Raw genomic sequence first — 14,880 nt, 5'->3', positions numbered from 1 at the left:
CACACTCCCTCCCTGCAGGCAGCAAGCAAGAGGAAAGCCATTTCCCCCTGGAGAAGTGTTCAGTTTTTATTTTTATTTGGGACTTGCACTTGTAATTACGACATTGAGACCTGAGATTTAAAGTCAGCAGAGCACTTTCTATGGCTGATTAGTGATGGCAGGAGTCGTGGAACTGCCGTCTTCATGAGGAGAGCAGGCCTGCAGGGATGGCGGGAGACACAGCCCAGCAGGTGTTATAATTCTCGCACGAGTCCTGCTTGTTCAGCAGACTGATATCAAAAGATAAGGGGTAATTTCAGAAGTCAAGCTTCTGCAGAGAAAAGTTGTAAAAGACGCAAGGGACCAAAAACAGTGCCTTCAAAAAGGTGCTGGTCAGCAGGGCCCCTGTGACCTTGTTGTCTTCTGTAAGGTGTAGATGACCTACAGCAAGGCCAAGGGTTCCCATCCCTAGACACAGAGAAACACGTGACCCAGGGGAAGAACAAAGGGCCCCCCTCCTCCTCTGAGGAAGAAGCCATCGTTGCACCTATTAAAACAGCAAGTTCTGGGAGCGCCCGGGTGGCTCAGTTGGTTAAGCATCTGACCCTTGATAGCGGTTCAGGTCCTGATCTCATGGTTTCATGGTTTTGAGCTCCAGGTCAGGCTCTGTGCTGTCTGTGTGGAGGCTGCTTGGGATTCTCCTCTCTCTGTCCCACCCTCCCCTCCTAAAATACATAGATAAACATCTTTTTTCAAAAATTTAATAAAAAATAAAATAAAATAGCAAGTTCCTGCCAGCATCTGTGAACTGCACCCTCAACCCTGGACAACACGGGTTCGAACTGTGTAGGTCCACCTACACATGGAGTTTCCCCAACAAATACAGGACCGCCCCACATACCCACTTGTTCATGATTTTCTGAACATTTTACGTTCTCAGGCTTACTTGACTGCAAGAACACAGCATATAATACATGCGACACACAAAAGACGTGTTACACGACTATTCACGTTATCAGCCAGGCTTCCAGTCAACAGTAGGCTGTCAGTGGTTAAGTTTTGGGGGGGGTCACAAGTCATACATGGATTTCCGGCTGCGGGGCACACCCTCAGCCCTGCACTGTTCAAGGGTCAGGTGTACGAGCATCCGCTCCTTGGCTCTTCCTCTGAACTGGCTGTGGCTTCCTCGTGGAAGAACGGGCACAGAAAACCTTTGACCAAGGCTTGTTTTATCTCTGTGTGCGAGCCGCGGTTCTGCTCCCACCCCCGGTGTCGTTGTCTGGTAAGGTTCGTCCTTTCTGCACCAAAACGGCCTGCACGAACTAGCTTGGGGTAACCTGACAGCAGAGTGTGTGTGTGTGAGACGCGGAAGGCACAGAAGCAGAGACAGAGAACAGACCTGGCGCACGAGAGACACGGTACTGTCCGAAATGGTAGCCCCGGCTACCTGTGCCTGTTGGGCACTTAAAACATGGTGTGACTTGAGATGTGATCATGTTCTGAAGAGTGAGTACAAGAAAGAACATAAAATATCTCATTAATGATTTGCACATAGATTACGTATTGAAATGATAATATTTTTGATATATTGGGTTGGAGACAAATGTTACTAAAATCAATCTCACCTTTTGCTTTTTACTTCCTTAATGTGGCTACAAGGAGATTTTATAAATTTTTAAAATGTTTTATTTGTTTATTTTTGAGAGAGACAGAGCACAAGTGGGGGAGGGGCAGAGAGAGAGAAAGACAGAACCTGAAGCAGGCTCCAGGCTCTGAGCTGTCAGCGCAGAGCCTGACGCGGGGCTCAAACCCACAAACCGTGAGCTCGTGACCTGAGCTGAAGTCGGACGCTTAACCAACTGAGCCACCCAGACGCCCCAACGAGGAGATTTTAGCCATCTTTGGCTAACATCCCCTTTCCACTGGACACTGCTGAGCCAGCTGTGTGATGTGCCTGTGGTCTCTCAGGAGCTGGGGTTCTGACCTAGCACACAGGGGTCACGCCAGAGCTCTCTGCGAACCGAGCCCAAACGAAGCCCGTTTCATTTGGGTAGAGCTGAATCTTTGTGTTGTGGCAGAAAGGAGAGAGGGTTTTGTTTGCAGAGAGCAGAGCCCACACTAAGGTGTTCCGAGTCTGGTGGAGCAAAACAGGTGCATCGGGGGTGGGCCGGGCCTGTGAGTCCTGCCTGCCTCTGCCAGGCAGTCCACCTCGCCAGACACGGACATGGGACATGCACACCCCAGGGACTCAGGGTCGGGAGCCACCTGCCCCAGTTCTTTCCTAACCCGCCCTCCCGGGCAGGGCCCCATCTGCAGATGTCCTGGACTCCCTGGTCCTGGCAGTCCCCTCCCCCACACCTCACCCACAGCCCACTCAGCTGGAGCCCATGAAGGAGGCTTCCAGCCTCTTGTTCTCATGGGGACTATGTCCACCCTGGGGGAACTTCCTTCAGCTCCGGCCCCTTCCTCCTCCTTCTCCAGGGGTTCACAGAGAAATACTGCGCCGTCTCCCCCAACACCCTGCAGACCCTAGATGTGAAGCCTGGCATCCTTGCAGCAGCCCAGGCCTCACGGGAGGGGGTTGGTGGTTGGAAACGCAGAATCTCAAGAGACCCCGGCAAACACTTGTTCAGGAGGGCCCTGGAGCCAGTGTGGCCTGCTGGGCCGGAGTAGTGGCAGGCAGGGACCCTGTGAAGGCAAGAAAACTTGAACCTTCTTCCTCGACCTCTTTTTGCGTCCATCTATTTGAAAGCTAAGAAGCCTCTTGCCAGTTTCACAACACAGGAAGCCCCCCTCTCCAGTTTCCTGGGAGGGCAGGAGCATCAGTGCTGGGGACTGCAGCAAGCCCACTTCGGAAGGAAGACGGGAGTGTAGTTGAAGGTGATCGGCAAAGCCAGGTCCCTGAGCTCAGCTGCTTCCGTGGAGAACGGAGAAGACCTGCTTGGGGGATCTCTTAGGGGACTGCTGTGATGAGCTCTGGGTGAGTGCTGAGTCAGTAAGAGACCCGGTCCTTCTTTCGGGACTCCTGTGGCTGGTTCCCTGCCTTCCCAGGGGACCTGCAGCTTCATCCGTGTCCACCCAGCGCAGCTCCGTCTGTGTGGGCCTGGCCTGTTTGCTTCCCATTTTATCCTGGGGTCCCTCCAGCACCCCCCACCCCAGCCTGGGCCACGTCCCCTGCCCCGTGTCCTCCCACCCGGGCCCGCTCTGGCTGGCTGGTGGCGGCTCACAAGTTCTTTCCACCACCATAAAGACGGGTTGTGCAGCTGCTTCGGGGGCATGGGCGGTGCTTAGGTTTCTGGGCGGTCGCCCCAGCCCCCCTCACCCCTCCTCAAGCCTGGACCCTCTCCATTCTCCAGTTTGGGCGGGAGGGTCTGGGGGGTGTTGCAGAGCTGGTGCTTTGCTCTGAAAGCAGGCATGTCTAGTAAGGTGGGGAGACGAGTAAATAATAGGTCTAAGTACACTGGCCTCTTCTCTGCCGTGAGCCTTCTAGACTCTCAAGGCCTGAAAGGCTGGGGTATGGAGGCACAGGGGCCCTGCACTGGAGAAGGCCCCCCGGGGGTCAGACTGCAGCCTCCCTCCCTGTGAATGTGAGCAACCTTGAACCAGCCCCACTCCTCCTCAGCGGTGCGCTTTCCTCATCTGTGCGGGAGAGGCTGCTGGCGTGTGCCACGTGCCTTGGTGAGCTTCTGGCCCCAGAGCAAGGAGCACACTTCTCAGGCTCACCACTTGCTGGGACGTGTGACCCAGCGGGTGTCAGACCTGTATCGTGGAGCAGTTTTGTCCTCAAGAGACAGATGTGTGCCCTCCTCCACCTCCGTCCCTGGAACACAGCTGGATGTGGCCCCTGGGGCTGTAGGGCTCCTGCACTGGACCCAGCCGGGTCCCCAACGCCTGGAGGCACCACACAACCCAGATCCCCCCTTCATATCCAACACAAAGAGGAGTGAGCTCCGGTGTGACTACAGCCCTGATATTTGGACTTTCTCACCCTTACAGCAGAACCTGGTCCCGACCAGTACCGTCTGACCGCTATCCCCACTCCCAGATAAACTGAGGCAGCGCATGGCTGAGCCACCCATCTAGACCACACAGAGCCAGGAGGCGGCTGAGCCAGGTTTGACCTGCTTTGATCTTTGTGCAGACGGAGCCCAGAGCAGAGCAATGGCCATTGAGGCTGTGGGTCTGGGGCTCCCTCGCCAGGAGCGAAACGGGTCACGGGAGGCCCCGCACAGCCTGCCCACATGCTGGGTCTGTGAGCCCCGATGTCTCCAGGCTCCACACACACCCGGGGGTTGAAAATGAGGACATCTGACAGCGCCCACCATGCCCTCCCAGCCTCCTCTTCTGAGGACTGATCTAAGTCCCAGACTAAGTCCCTGCAACACTAGTTTCAGTTGGGGACCACTGGACATATCCACAGGGCCGGGCGCCACCTAGCACTTGATTTCATTTTCCTGACTAAATGTGCAGACTGGGATGTGCGGATGGCCTGGGGTATGGGCTGGTTGGTGCCCAGTCAGCCTCTTGTGCTGTCTATTTGGGCGACCTGACAATTTCCTAGCACAAAAGGAGGCAGTGGCAAGACCACGGAACTTGGTGGCCTCAAGGCAGCAGGGAGGCTGCATGGTGGTTAAGGTATACAGTGTGCCCAGTTGTCTTTGGGGCTGCTCCTATCAGAAGGCCCGGCCTGTTTCTCCAAAGGAGTCCAGGCTGGCAGCTTGTTGGCTTCTAGCAGCCTGGTGGCTTCAGGGAAGCCAGAGGCCACCAGGCCGAGACAAAGCCCAAGATAAAATCTCAAGGAAGGAGAAGCGTGGACCCTCCCACCTCAGGCTGAACTCTTGGGCCCCAGCCCCAGTCCAGTGGCCACGTCCAAGCTCAGGCGGGAAGAGATAGGGGCTGCCTGGCACCATGAGAAATGAGAAATTGTGGCTTTAAGTCAGCAAGACTCGGGACGGCTTGTGATATGGCAGCAGAGTGACACAAGGTCTTATGCTCCGTCCTGATGAGGACAAAAGCAGCCCTTCGGTAACCATCTCCCCCACCCCAGGGGTCCAGAACCCCCCTGATCTCCTGCCTGCAGCCGGACCTCTCACCATCTGGGGTCCATCCCCACAGGGATGTGCTGCTGACACGCAGACACACACAGCACCAAAATAGAACTCTGTCGCTCCAGCCTGCCCTGCTTTGCGTCAGCATCACCTCCACTGCCCCTCTCGCAGGGCCCCTTCTGACTCTCCGCTTCCTCTTCCTCCTCCCCCACTCTGCACCCCTCTCCCCGGCTTTGGGCAGGCCCCCGTGGCCCCCTCCCATGGCTGACTGGGCTGGACCACCTCCAGTTCCCGCCAGGTTCCATCCTGGCCCTCCTTGCTATGGTCCTCTCGGGAGATGAGACCCTGCCATGGGCCACTGGCGACTGAACTGGGGTGGCCGCTGCTCCAGAGGGACACAGAGCAGAGGCAGCAGGTCTGTGGGGGACAGAGAGGTAGGGGTTGGGGGGGGAGTGCAGGCCAGGTGACAGATGGAAGGGGGTGTCCTGCCTGCCCTTCATCCGCAGACCTGTGCCTATGTGATGACACCCACACTGTGCTTGGGTGCCTCTAGCTGGTTCCTGTGACTTGTGATTGGGACCCAGTTCCCTGCCTCAGGCCCTGCTCTGGGGAATGGATGTTCTTGGCTGCCTGGCCCGGGGCATACCTGCTGTGTGCCCTGGATCTGGGCCTTCAAGCCTCACCTTCCTCTCCTCTGTGCCTCCTGCACAGAGGCCTCCACAGCCCGGGCTCCTGCTGCTGGCCTTGCCCGGCCCCTGGGACCCTCCCTACATGGGCCTCAGCAAGGAGAGGCCTTGCCATGGACAGGGCTCAGTATTTAGAATTTCAGTTATGGGGAACCTGCACTCTCTCTAAACTTGTTTTCCTCCAAGTTAAATTAGAAAGCCACAGCTTCTAAACGAAAAAAAAAAAAAGGCTGAATGAGATGCCTATTTTTCTTAATGTTTATTTTGTGTGTGGGGGGGGCAGATAGAGATGGAGACACAGAATCAGAAGCAGGCTCCAAGCTGTCAGCACAGAGCCCGATGTGGGGCTCGAACCCACAAACTGTGAGATCATGATCTGAGCTTGACCGATGGAGCTGTCCAGGAGCCTGGTGGGATGCCTATTTTAATTGATGACACCTTGAGGCTTCTAAATATTTTCAGGATTCTATGTTTGCCTCTTTGCAAAATACTATTTATAAAGTAACTGAGGCAAGCAATGGAAAGAAGTCAGAAAGGCTTCTGAGAGCTTTTTTGCCCTCCTGTCTTCTCTGTCTGCAGGCTAGTGGTGGCCACCTTTTGCCAGAGCCCCGCCTCCGGGGCCACTGTGCTCTGTTCTTTCTGCCAAGACTCCCTTTTCCTCTGAATCCCTCCCTAGTCCCTCCCTGCCCCTCTAAAGTTAAGTCTTGTGGGGACCTGGGGGACTCAGTCACGTCCGACTTTTGATTTCAGCTCAGGTCATGACCTCAAGTTCATGAGTTTGAGCCCCGTGTGGGGCTCTGTGCTGACAACTCAGAGCCTGGAGCCTGCTTGGGATTCTGTGTGTCCCTCTCTCTCTCTGCCCCTCCCCTGATCCTGCTCTCTCTCTCTCAAAAATAAATAAACATTTTAAAAAGTTAAAAAAGAAAAATTTTTGGCCTTAAAGGGCATAAAATTCCCAAGGAAACTGTAAGTTTGCTCAAACTCAGTTTTGATACTTGCAGCATTTGATCTTGTGAGGGCTACATCTGGATCTGGATGAAGCCCTTCACAACTGCTTGGTGCTGACAGGTTGCCTTCTGAATCCCCATGACAATGTATAGAAAACTCCTCCAACCAATGAAGATTTTTAATGATTTAAATATTAAATATGAAATATTATGGAAATAGCAAGGTGTCCTTACCTCCAATGGGATCAAATTATGAATGGCTCCAATATGCAAAACTTAGTAGACTCCATGCTGTGCTGGCTCTGTCATTAAAGTTCCTGGGCATTCTGGCTCAACTCCCCGGAGGCTAAAGTGAACCACCCCACTGATATTTCTGCCAAAAACACTGCTCTCAGGCCAAGCCTCTGTCACAGTGCAGAGAGATATTCTCTTACACTTGGAAAAAGTGACAAGAGATGCCCAAAAACAGGCCCCAGAAAAGGAAAAACAATACTGGGAATCTAATAATTTTTGGATCCATAAAAAGAGAACTCTGGGAGCGCCTGGGTGGCTCAGTCAGTTGAGAGTCTGACTCTTGATTTCGGCTCAGGTCATGGTGTCAGGGTTGTGGGATTGAGCCCCACGTTGGGCTCCATGCTGGGCGTGGAGCCTGTTTAAGACTCTCTCTCTCTCTCTCTCTCTCTCTCTCTCTCTCTCTCTCTCCTTCCCTCCCCCAATAGTGCACACACACTCTCTTTCTAAAATTAAAAAGAGAGAGAGAGGGAACTCTGGTTTAGACCAAATAACAATCCAGCCCTCCCAGAAATGCTAAAAATCCTACTTACCACTGTACATGCATTGAACTATTATTGTTCTAGTGACAAAATGACAGCACTCATGAACCAATGCTGATGGGCATGTCTGAATAAGGCCATGACAAGTGTCTACCTCATTTGTCCCACATGCCCAAAGTATAAATCCAGAGAAACCAGTTCTTACAAATGGATTTCATACAGCTTTCCCTTCTCATGGATATAAATATGTTTTAGTCATTTTTGCTTTGCCTTCTCACTGGACCGAAGTTTTCCCTTGTAGACAGGCCAACATCTGTTCTGTGGCCAAAGTTTTATTAGCAAAGATAACCCCCTACCTAGGGAACCCCCTTTATGGTTAGCAGGAAACCCATTTTACCAGACGCCTTGATGAGTTCATTGCAGTCTGACTGGTTTTACAATACTTCTGTTGTGCATACATCCTCAATCCTCAGGGCTAATAAAATGCACTAACAGCACTGTTAAGACTCAATTGGCAAAATTTGTAAAGACCTTCCAAATACCGTGGCCTAAAGCATTGCTGTTGGTCCTCTACATCTGGGATCTACCCCCTCGGAGCTCACAGATTCTCACACTCTGAGGTTGTCACAGGACATCCAGTACACTTGGCCTCTGCCTCCTCTGACACACAGTTGACGTAAAAGGTGATATACTTTCATATCGCAAAGGCCTAGCTGCTTCAATTAAAATAGTCTTGCTTTTTATGGAGCCCCCCTCATGGTGCGCTCCTGGGAGACGATGCCGGAAGCCTCACACCTTGCAGCCTGGAGATTTCATCTGTTGGAAGAGACACCTCCAGACAGACTCTTCAACCCTCCTGGAAAGACCCTTATCGGGATCTGTTGAGCAACTTTGTGTAGACACACTCCCGGGAATAGACTCTTGGATTCTCGGGACTGGCCCTGCGCTACGTGTGGTGGCCTGAAAGTGCAGATTGTTTGGAATCCACACGGATGACATCTGACAAGACTCTGTCCCAAGATGCCTGGACTGGCCTGTGTACCTTTCCTCACTTCTGCGTCTTCTCTCTCTCTGATGGAAAGAAAATGCCCTTGTCTGCACTCCCAAACTATAACAAAAGGAGGATACCTCTTCCATGATTATGGTCTTTTGGAAACAGCCTCATCATCACCCTGGAAAAATTAATCTCTCTCTTGCTTTTTCTGAAGGATTAGAAGGTTCAGAGTTCACAAAAGTCTTTCTTTCATCTGAACTGTTAACTGACTCTGGATTCTTATCCAAATTCATGTCTCTGAATTTACAACTTTATGGACTATTATTGATAAAATGTATGTTTCTAAACAGTTCTTTTGCGATACCAATACTGTTTTAAAATATCTTTGAAGTTTTGCTGTTTTCCAAAAAGTTTATCAGCTGTTGCTTCACGTTTATTCCTGCCCCGTATCTTCCCAAAGGCACCTGGGTTTTCTCTCATTGTGTTCTTATGGTATCCACTATTCTGCTTTCCTGGTCACTTAACAGGAGGCATGCGTGACCCCCCGGTTTCCCTTTGTGGAGACAACCCTCCTCCCTGAGTCAGAATAAATGCCAGTAAATATTTCAGTTGGCTACTTTCAGATATAGAGTCCTGGTTTACAACCATCAAACACTTTGGAGTTGTAGCCTTACGTCTTCTGTTTTGTATAAATAAGTTTCATATTTTGTTTTTAAAAAAATGTTGTGTCCAGTAGTGATGTTGGCTTTGTGCCTCAGGATGATCTCCAACACTCAAGACCTAGAGAAAATGTAGACTTGGGATGGGAAGCACCTGCGAGGTCTCCCTCCTGACCCTTTCTTGTTGCTCACGTGGGGCCTAAGTGGTCAGCCGTCTCCGCCCTGTCCCTCCCATACAGCCCAGGACAACTAGGGAAGCTTCTTCCCGGAACTGAGGAAACCCTGACCCTCCATTAGGGATATTTTCAAAGAAAGATCTTGACCAAAGTGGAAAATGTGGAGATGAATACGAGGAAGGAAAGCTCTCACACCACCACTCGCTGTCGTTATCGGTGCTGATTCAACAGGAACACGCTCCCTGGTGTGGTGGCTCCTACTTTACTACCCCTGCAGGAGGAAGAAAGGGCTCCTCCTGCACCAGCAACAGCTCAGCCAATAAGAGACAGCCACCGCTCAGCCAATGGGAAGCCACTACACTTCCAGCTCCCAGTTTACTCCAATGGACTTTCAATTTACAACAGCCCCTTTTCTCTGTGGAAGAACCTCTGCTTTGTTCTCTGGAGTTGCCTACGGTTTTGCTGTAGCTTGCTTGTCCTGGATTCCAATAATGTTATTCCTCCCCCCCCCCACCCAACCCCGCCCCCCCCCCGTTTTCTGGTAAAATAACTGACAATTTCATTTTTAAATTTCCATTTAAAAAAAGGTTAAGGTTTATTTTAGAGAGACAGAGAGGGGGGACAGAAGATCCGAAGCGAGAGCCACGCTGACAGCAGAGTGCTGTCACGGGGCGGAACTAACGAACTGCAAGATCATGACCTGAGCCGAAGCTGGTTGCTCAACAGACCTAGCCACCCAGGTGCCCCCCCCCCCCTTTTTAAAGTTTATTTATTTTGAGAGCGCGACAGAGCACAAGTAGGGTCTGGAGCATAGAGGAAAGAGAGAATCCCAAGCAGGCTCTGCACTCACTGTCAGTGCAGAACCCAATGTGGGGCTTGATCTCATGAACCATGAGATCTTGAATCATGAGATCATGACCTAAGCTGAAATCCAGTCGGAGGCTTAACCAACTGAGCCACCCAGGTGTCCCAAGATTTTATTTTTTAAGTAATCTCCACACCCAATGTGAGGCTCTAACTCAAAACCCCAAGATCAAAAGTCACTCAGCCTGGTGCCCCAGTAATGTTTCTACATATTATTGGAATTAAGCTAGTATAACTCTGAATGTGATTCTGATAGTTAAGATGGATAGGGTAAACCCTAGAGCAACCACTAAAAAAACACAATCAAAAACACAGTTTAGAAAAAATGAATGAAATTACAGTGCTATCTCAGAAAATCATCACTCTGTGCAAAAGAAAGCAGTAAAGGAGGAAGAGAGTAAAAAGACACGATGCAGACAACAGTAAAAAGTAAAATGGCAGAAGTAAATCCAACTATATCAATAACATTGAATATGAATGGAATAAGTCACCCAATCTGCTTTTTAAAACAGATTATCAGACTGGATTTGAAAAAAAAAATGATTCAACTGTATGTTCTGTATAGGAGATACTTTAGGTTCAAAGACACAAATAGACTGAAAGTATTAGGATGAAAAAAATACCCTGCAGTGACTATATGCAGGGCAGACAAAACAGACCTTAAAGAGAAAATGTTACTAGAGGTAAAGGGTAATCAGGAAGATACAACAAATGGAAACATACATGCATCTAATAAAAGAGCACCAAAATGCATGAAGCAAAAACTGACAGAAAGAGAGAAATAGACAAATCAATGATAACAGTTGGAGACTTCAGTATCCACTTTCAAGAATGGATAGAAAAACTAAGCAGAAGATCAATAAGGGAATATAATCAATCAACATTATAAACCAACCAGACCAAATAGACACCTACAGAACACGCCAACAAACAACAAAATATGCATTCTTGCAGGATACACAGGGAATGTTTTTCAGAATAGGGCATACTACATACTACATCACAAAAGAAATATCAATTGATTTAAAGGGATAAAATAATACAAAGTATGTACTCTAATCACAATGAAATGAAATTAGAAGTGAATAATGGGGAGATTTTAGAAGCTCATAAATACACAGAAATTAAACAACACTCTTCTGTGTAGCCAGTGGGTCAAAGAAGCAAGCAAGAAGTAAATCAGAAAATATTTTAAGCTAAAAGAAAAGGAATTCACAATATATCAAAACATACACAATGCAGCCAAAGCAGTCCTTAGAGAGAAATTTACTGCTGTAAATGTCAACATTAAAAAGAAAATCTCAAATCAACAAGCTAACCTTCCAATTTAAGATAATGGAAAAAGAAGAGCAAAATAAACCTGAAGCAAGGAGAAGAATGACAATAATGAAGATCAGAACAGAAATTAATGAAATAATAATAGAAAAAAATAGAGAAAAATTAATGAAACCAATGCTGTTTGTTTCAAAAGATCAACAAAAGTGATAAACTTTTAGCTAAACTAAAACAAAAGGGAAGAGGCTTAAATTACTAGAATCAGAAATGAAAGTAAGGACGCTACTACCAACTGTACAGAAATAAAAAGGATTTTAAAGTAATAGTATGAAAAAGTGTACACCAAAATTTTAGTCATTTAGGTGAAATGGACAAATCTCTAGAAAGATATGAATTACCAAAACTGACTTAAGAAATGGATTGTCTGAACTGACGTATTAGCTAGTGTAGAGACTGAATCAGTAATCAAAAAACAATCCACAAAAAGCCAAATGCTTCACCACTGAATTTTACCAAACATCCAAAGAAATTTAATACTGATCCTTCAAAGACTTTTCCAAAAATAAAAGGGAAGAGAACACTTCACATCTCATTTGAGGCCAGTATTACCCTGATACCAAAACTATACAAAGACATCACAAGAAAATAAAACAACAAATATCTCTTATAAAGAGGAATGCAAAACTCTTCAAGGAAACACTAGCAAACAGAATCCAGCAACATATAAAAAGAATTATACATCATGTCTGAGTGGGACCATTAAAATAAAAAAAGTCTGCTCTGTGACAGATACTGTCAAGAGAATGAAAAGACAAGCCACAATAATGGGAGAAAATACTTGCAAAAGGTATCTGATAAAAGGCTGTTATCCAAAATATACAAAGAATTTTTAAAACTAAAAATAAGAAAAACAATCCAATTTAAAAATGGACCAGAGGCGTAGCAATTTCTTACTTGACACATCCCCAAAGGCAAGGGAATTAAAAGCAAAAATGAACTACTGGGACCTTATGAAGATAAAAAGCTTCTGCACAGAAAAGGAAACAACCAACAAAACTAAAAGGAAACCAATGGAATGGGAAAAGATATTTGCAAATGACATATCGGACAAAGGGCTAGTATCCAAAATCTATAAAGAGCTCACCAAACTCCATACCCGAAAAACAAATAGCCCAGTGAAGAAATGGGCAGAAAACATGAATAGATACTTCTCTAAAGAAGACATCCGGATGGCCAACAGGCACATGAAAAGATGCTCAACGTCGCTCCTCATCAGGGAAATACAAATCAAAACCACACTCAGATATCACCTCATGCCAGTCAGAGTGGCCAAAATGAACAAATCAGGAGACTATAGATGCTGGGGAGGATGTGGAGAAACGGGAACCCTCTTGCACTGTTGGTGGGAAAGCAAATTCGTGCAGCCACTCTGGAAAACAGTGTGGAGATTCCTCAAAAAATTAAAAATAGACCTACCCTATGACCCAGCAATAGCACTGCTAGGAATTTACCCAAGGGATACAGGAGTACTGATGCATAGGGGCACTTGTAACCCAATGTTTATAGTAGCACTCTCAACAATAGCCAAATGATGGAAAGAGCCTAAATGTCCATCAACTGATGAATGAATGGATAAAGAAATTCTGGTTTATATACACAATGGAGTACTACGTGGCAATGAGAAAGAATGAAATATGGCCCTTTGTAGCAACGTGGATGGAACTGGAGAGTGTTATGCTAAGTGAAATAAGCCATACAGAGAAAGACAGATACCATATGGTTTCACTCTTATGTGGATCCTGAGAAACTTAACAGAGACCCATGGGGGAGGGGAAGGAAAAAAAAAAACCAAGAGGTTAGAGTGGAAGAGAGCCAAAGCCTAAGAGACTCTTAAAAACTGAGAACAAACTGCGGGTTGATGGGGGGTGGGAGGGAAGGGAGGGTGGGTGATGGATATTGAGGAGGGCACCTTTTGGGATGAGCACTGGGTGTTGTATGGAAACCAATTTGAAAATACACTTCATATATTGAAAAAAATAATAAATAAAAATAATAAAAAATAAAACTATTAAGAGTTACAAAAGGGGCCACAAAGCATTAAACCCCTAGCATGGGCACTTAAAAAAAAAATGGGCCAGAGATTTTGACACCTCGCCAGAAAAGATATACTGATGGCAAATAAGCATGTGAGATGTTCCACAACGTTTCATCAGGGAAATGCAAATTATAACAACAATGACACCACTACACCCCTATTCAAATGGCTAAAATCTGGAACACTGACAACACCCAGTGCTGGTGAGGATGTGGAGCAACATTGCTGGTGGGAATGCAAAATGAAGCTGCCATTGTGGAATGTAGTTTGGCAATTTACTACCACGTTAAATACTCTTATCATACATTCCAGCAATTATGCTCCTGGGCATTCACCCAAAGAAGTTGAAAACTCACATACACACAGAAACCTGTATACAGATGTTTATAGCTACTTTACTCATAATTCCCCAAATGGAGAGGCCACCAAGATGTACTCCAGTAGGTAGATGAATAAATGAACTGTGGTCCATCCAGACAGTGGAATATCATTCAGTGCTAAAAAGAAATGAACTGTCAAACCATGAAGACCTGGAGGAAATTGAAATATGCATCACTAAGTGAAAAAAGCCAGTCTGAAGATGCTGCATACTTTGATTCCAACCTGTGATGTTCTGGAAAGCACACAACTATGGAGACAGTAAAAACAAAAAACAAAAAACAAACCAGCGATTGGTTAGGGTGAAGGGAATGGATGACTGGCAGGACACAGAGGATTTTTAGGGAAGTGTCTGTACAAATCTATAGTGGTAGGTACATGTCATGATACATTTGTCCAAACCCATGGAATATACGACACTCAGAGTGAGCCTGGATGTCCACTCTGGACTCTGGGTGACGATGATGTGTCAGTGCAGGTTCATCAGTTGTAGCCAATGTTCCATCTGGTGGGGATGTTGACAATGGGAGAGGATAATCATGGGTGGGGACAGGGGGCACTTGGGAAATCCCTGTACCTTTCACTTAACTTTGCTGGGAATCTAAAGCTGCCCTAAAAATAAAGTCTGTGTTTAAAATGTACAATAACTGAAGTGAAAAATTCACTAGAAGCGTTCAAAAGTAGGCTTCAGCAAACCTGAAGACAGGATGGTTGAAATCATCAAGACTGAGAAACAAAGAATGAACAATGAAGAAGTGTGAACAGAGCCTGATGGCCTGTGGGACATGGTCAAGTTGACCAATGCACACATTGTGAGAGATCCAGAAGAAAGACAGAGAGGGGCAGAGAGACTATTTGAAGAAATAATGCCCCCAAACTCCCCACATTTGACTAAAGACATGAATACAAACATCCAAGAAGCTCAACAAACTCCAAGCAGGAAACATTCAGAGAGCCACACAGAGACACATTACAGTCAAGCTGCTGAAAGTCAAAGACAAAGAGA

This window comes from Panthera tigris, chromosome A2 (assembly GCF_018350195.1).
Source record: "Panthera tigris isolate Pti1 chromosome A2, P.tigris_Pti1_mat1.1, whole genome shotgun sequence".
In the NCBI taxonomy this organism is placed as follows: Eukaryota; Metazoa; Chordata; class Mammalia; order Carnivora; family Felidae; genus Panthera; species Panthera tigris.
This window is presented reverse-complemented; position numbering follows the sequence as displayed.